At 41.8% G+C, this 6,275-nt stretch overlaps 1 non-coding gene across 1 annotated transcript; it reads right to left on the bottom strand.

Moving 5' to 3' along the window:
• Window positions 1–2,938: 2,938 nt before the first annotated feature.
• On the bottom strand, window positions 2,939–3,045 carry LOC130462155 (small nucleolar RNA R71). Its single transcript, XR_008922293.1, has one exon. It is a non-coding gene; the product is annotated as a small nucleolar RNA R71 (small nucleolar RNA).
• Window positions 3,046–6,275: the final 3,230 nt, after the last annotated feature.

Raw genomic sequence — 6,275 nt, 5'->3', positions numbered from 1 at the left:
GCCTCACGCTGCAAAACTGATCACGCGTTCTGTCGCAATCGATCCATAAATCGAAAAGAACGTATCCCGTCCCATAATTTGAGATTCGTTAAATAAAAGGAGAAATAGCAAAGTCAAAGTGGTTAGTTTTCTGAGAATCGTGACGCACCTCTCAAGGGTGCGTCGTAATGTGTCCCTTTTCCATGGTTTAATTGCTTTCCTCGCCCTTTTATGAACTGTTAAACTAACTAAATCTGATTGTTCGATCACGCCTAATAAATATGATATTTTTGGGAAATTGGATTATCATGCTAGGTCCCTTAAAACAATCTAAATCAGATAATCGCGCTCGATCTAGTACTATATGTTGCATATTATTAAAATCAACTCAGAATAGTTTAATAGTTAACGCATGTCCCTTCAATTATTTATGCTGAGCTAGTAAGGATATCCTGCCTCTGGAGTTATCGAAGAGCGAGTACTCCTCTCGGTAGTTACAGTCCCCCGAACCCTCAATCTCTACCCTGCGGGTGTACGTTGAGCGATCCCCACCACCAGGGATCATAAGGGAACCTACGGCCATCGTGGTCAAACATAATTGCACTCCCTTTATGTCACGATAACCGGGTTCTGTCAATTTTTCTCATTGTCGTTCAAAACTGAATGGCTACTCCTATATTACTAGTCAATTGGGTGTAAACTCACAGGAAATCCAATTACACTTGATTTGACAAAAAGAAGCGTCACACCCACGAGGGACGAGGTCACGCATTAGCCTCGTGCTTTTTCGACCCCCTCACAGTGGCGACTCCACTGGGGAAAGTGAAGGAAATACTCGTGCTTGTAGGTAATTGATATGCATGTTTTAAATAGTATTTTTACCCCCGTCCCTTAGTACTTTTATGTGTCAAACGTGCTCTTAGGAGTCGTTTCTAGTACTAATGTGTGTTATTGAGTGTGCCTTGAGTTTCAGGTTTGATTATGAGAAATTGGTCTTTTTAGACCCGTTTCATGTTGATCTAGGCCACTATATGAGCCCGAGGAATTTCGGGACCTTCATCGTCGACTTTCGGGAGCCTTGGATGCTTATGGTTGAGCCCCGGGAGTTAGACTCAGTGATATGGGCGAGCTATACTGAAGATTGCAAATCGCCCTGGAAGCTGAGGGCGAAATGCAACGATCGGGCGGAATTGAAGCAGTTTGGATTCATCAACGCGCGCCCGATCGGGCGCAGCTCGCCCGATCCGGATCGGGCGGTCATCCTGGAGCCTATGTGGAGAATTCACAAACCGCCCGATCGGGCGTATTTTGGCCCGATCGGGCCGACTATCGAGTGGATCGCCCGATCGGGCGAAGCGACGCCCGATCGGGCGACGCCAACCTCCTGCACTTATGCGCGAGTTTTCTTTCCGGTTTTTGGCTTGTATTTTGGGCAAACTATAAATACTAACCCCTTATATTTTTAGAGACACATTATTTTCTAGTATTGAACCTTAGTATTATTTCCCTTAGCCTAGTTTTCTCTTTAATTTATGCAAAAACACTTAGTTTAATTCTCAATAAAAATTCACGCTTTCACTTCCCTTTGTTCTCCAAATAGGTATTGTTTCTTATTTTAATTCTTTGTCTTGCTTTAATAATGCTTTCAATTATGATTATTGCTTTGTTTATTGTCAACATGCTTGAGTAGTTTAATTTCTAGGGTTGGGGATCCATGAATAATATGAAGGGATGATTGAATGATTATGATTGTTGGCATTGCAATTGATTCCTATTGATTGGTTTATTTCACTATACAATTAGATTTGCGCAGGTTTAATTGTGGTAGTTATGCAATGTCAAATTAAGATTCGAGAGATGCAATTTGATGTTTAGGCTTGTGTCAATAGGTGGAATTAGAGTTAATACGTAGCGAGAGCCCGTTAATTATGAGTCTATGATTAGTATCGACTTGAGAGAGCATGCTAGTCTAATTAATTACTTTGTTGATTATCGTGATTGTTCAATGTCCTGGATTATTATTTGTTGGCGAACCTATACCCTAGATTCCTTAATATATTGATTCATTCTTGTTTAATTATCGTTCGAAGTCTTAGCATACAAACCATCAACCAACTTTTGTTCACAATGGTCTAGATTAATTAATTGATAGTAGAAAGAACGCCTGTTTCCCTGTGGATTCGATCCTGACTTCCCTTGCTACCTAGCTAGTGGACCTTAGGTTATTTTTGATTAGGTGATACGACTTTAGCCTGTCAAAATTTGGCGTTGTTGCCGGGGAAACAGTTTTATTTTCTGTTGTTGATTGCTTATCCTAGATTATTGTTTGTTACTACTCAAGGAACTCACGTTCCTTGAGACCGGATCTCACATTGTTTTGTAGTTTTTGTCTATGCCCAGGACCGTAGGTACTAGTAATCTTACTCCATTCGATCCTGAGCCCGAAAGAACCTTTCGTAGACGAAGAACTTTCATTGCACAGTGTGGGAATTACTCTGATTCTGATCATAATATTGGCGATCTTTTTCCTTCAGATACAGATTCAGTTTCAGAGATAGAGATGGGTGACGAAAATCTGCTACCGCCACCTACCCCACGGCTTACAGACTATTCTAAGCCAAGTCTGTCCGTGCTACCAAAGGCGATCATGCCTTCTATTGCAGCTGAGACCTTCAAGATTGAGCCTGCATTGATTAACATGATCGAGAGACGCCAGTACGGTGGGGAACCAGGTGAAGATCCGAATCTTCACATTCAGTCCTTTATCCAATATTGTTCCACCATCAAGCAAAAGGGATTGACTCCGGAGCAGACTCTGGAGATACTTTTCCCGTTCTCTTTGAGTGGGAAAGCTAAACTGTGGATTAATGGGTTGAATCGGGCGACTTTGAAAATCACTAATTGGGAGTCCTTGGCTCTTGCTTTTTATGTTAAATATTTTCCACCTGAGAAAACGGCTCGTCTGAGGGGTCAGATATTAGGTATCTCACAACAAGCGGATGAGAGTTTGTTCGAGGTCCGGGAGAGATTCAAGGATTTACAAAGAGAATGCCCGCACCATGGTTTGGAAGATTGGTTCTTGATTCAGCAGTTTTATAATGGTCTGGGCAATGAGTCTAGATGTTTGTTAGATTCGGCTGCCAGTGGGAGGTTCATGCAACTTGAGGTGCCTAGAGCTATGGAGGTGATTGAGGAGATAGCCATTCACAATGCCCAGTATGGAAATCCTAGAGGTCTATCTAATAGGGGTGGTAAGCATGCTTTAAATTCTATTGAACAATTAACTGCCCAATTGACTGCTTTACACTATAAGTTTGATAATATGCAAGCAGCCAATACTCAACCTACCCAACCTACTAGTGTAGCTGCTATGAGTGCCCAACCTGCTACTGTTTGTGAAAGTTGTGGAATGTCTGGTCATTATCCACCGAAATGTAGGAGCTCTGTTAAACAATGTCACGCATTTCAATCCTACAAACAAAATAACCCATTCTCCAACTCTTACAATGAGGGATACAAAAACAACCCTCTACTATCCTACAGGAGCAACAATATCCAGAACCCTCACCAAGTACAACATCCACCACAACAACCATACCAACCCTACCAACCACGGAACAACTACAACCAACAGTCTAGTGGACCACCTGGGTTCCCTAGACAACACACATCACCTCCACCACAACCACCTCAAACCACATAGCCTGACCCTATGCTAGTAGAGATGAGAAACATGATGCTACAAATGCAAAAATCTCTAAGTGAAAAGGATGCAAAAATCGATGCTCTTACTGCTCACAACAAGATCATTGATACACAGTTGGCACAGATGGCTACTACTATTGCAGGGAGGCCACCAGGCCAATTTCCTTCACAGCCCGAAAATAGGGAGACTGCTAATGCAATTACATTGAGGAGTGGTAGGGATTATGATGGTCCTTCTATGCCGGTTGGGGTTGATTCCGGGGTGTCTTCTAGTGATCTGGTCAGTGAGAAAATCCCGAAGATAGTTATGGATGAAAAGGAAGCTGAAAAGGTAGTCAATGACAATGAGGCTACAACTGAGGTTAAGAAGGGGGCAGATATTCAAGTACCACCTATTGCACTCCCCTTCCCAAACCGACAACTCGAGAATAAGCTAGACAAGCAGTTTGGCAGATTCTTGGAAGTGGTCAAAAATTTGCAGGTAACAGTTCCTTTTACTGAATTAATTTTACAGGTTCCTGCTTATGCTAAATTCATGAAATATATTTTGACCAGGAAACGTGCTTTTTGTGAGGTAGAGACTGTAGCTTTCACTGAAGAATGTAGTGCTTATTTGCAAAACAAGTCTCCACCTAAACTTAAAGACCCCGGGAGCTTTTCCATCCCATGTAACATTGGCACTGTATTTATTGATAAAGCTTTATGTGATCTAAGTGCTAGTGTGTCTATCATGCCTTTGTCTGTCTGTACTAAACTGAATATGGGTGAGCTTAAGGTTACCAATATCACTCTACAAATGGCCGACCGTTCTGTCAAATACCCCTTAGGTGTTTTAGAGGACGTCCCTGTTAGAGTAGGTAAATTCTATATACCTGTAGACTTTGTAGTATTAGACATGCAGGAGGTTTCTCAAATTCCCATAATCTTAGGTAGACCCTTCCTTCACACGGCGGGGGCGGTAATTGATGTTAAAAGTGGGAAATTGACATTGTCTGTTGGGGATGATAAGGTGACTTTTAATCTGAATAGTGCCTTAAAAAGTCCCATGCTAGAGGAGGAACAATGCTATCGTATAGATGTAGTTGATTTTATTACTCGTGATAACGTCTCCCAAGTTCTCGAAAGAGATCCCTTGGAGGCAGTGCTTTGTTGTGAGTCTTCTGCATGTGATAGCAGTTCTTGGAGTGCTGAAGTGGATGCTCTGGAGTTGGCTCTTAATGGTGGAGAATCTGAGCCGGAGAGCACCAAATTGAAGAGGTTAGTTCGCCCGGTTTGTTCTGTTAAAGAGGTAAAGAAACCCGAACTTAAGCCTCTTCCTGCTAACCTTAAATATGCGTTTTTAGATGATGAACAACTTTGCCCTGTGATCGTCAGTACTGCACTTGATGCAGACCAGTTATCCCAACTTCTTATTGTGTTGAAAAGGCACAAAAAAGCCATTGGTTACAGTATTGATGATTTAAAGGGTATTAGCCCTGACTTTTATATGCATAGGATACATCTAGATGAAAATCATAAACCATGCATCCAACCCCAGCGTCGTTTGAACCCTGTCATGCAAGATGTTGTAAAAGCTGAAGTTCTGAAATTGCTTGATGCGGGTATTGTGTATGCTGTTTCTGATTCTAAGTGGGTGAGTCCTGTTCAGGTAGTGCCTAAGAAAGGGGGGACAACTATGGTGAGAAATGAAAAAAATGAGTTGATACCAACTAGGGTAGTCACAGGTTGGCGCATGTGCATTGATTATAGGCGTCTTAATGTTCCTAATAAAAAGGACCATTTTCCCGTTCCCTTCATTGATAAAATGTTAGAAAGGCTAGCTTGTCACAAGTTTTTCTGTTATCTGGATGGTTATTCTGGTTTCTTTCAAATTCCCATACATCCAGACGACCAGGAAAAGACCACCTTCACCTGTCCCTATGGTACCTTTGCATATCGTAGGATGCCTTTTGGTCTGTGTAATGCACCTGCTACTTTCCAACGTTGCATGATGAGTATCTTTTCTGATTTTATTGAGTCTATCATGGAAGTGTTTATGGATGATTTTAGCGTCTATGGTACTTCTTTTGATTCTTGCTTGCTAAATCTGACTAAAGTCTTGAAAAGATGTGAAGAGTGTAATTTAGTCTTGAACTGGGAAAAGTGTCATTTCATGGTTACTGAAGGGGTGGTTTTGGGACATTTGATATCTGATAAGGGCATTCAGGTGGATCGAGCTAAGGTCCAAGTGATTGAACAATTACCCCCTCCAGTTAATGTGAAGGGTGTTAGAAGTTTTCTTGGTCATGCGGGGTTTTATCGCCGCTTTATCAAGGATTTTTCTAAAATTGTTAAACCACTTACCCAACTCCTCCTCAAGGATGCCCTGTTTGTGTTTACTGATGCTTGTCTTGAGGCCTTTGACAGGATTAAGCAGGCACTGATTTCGGCTCCCATCATTCGTTCTCCCGAATGGGATCTTCCGTTTGATCTAATGTGTGATGCAAGTGATTATGCAGTTGGGGCAGTTTTGGGTCAGAGAAAGGAGAAGGTTTTACATGCCATCTATTATGCAAGTAAGACCTTAGATGAAGCTCAAGTTAATTATGCTA

The sequence above is a fragment of the Spinacia oleracea genome, chromosome 5 (assembly GCF_020520425.1).
Source record: "Spinacia oleracea cultivar Varoflay chromosome 5, BTI_SOV_V1, whole genome shotgun sequence".
In the NCBI taxonomy this organism is placed as follows: Eukaryota; Viridiplantae; Streptophyta; class Magnoliopsida; order Caryophyllales; family Amaranthaceae; genus Spinacia; species Spinacia oleracea.
This window is presented reverse-complemented; position numbering and strand designations above follow the sequence as displayed.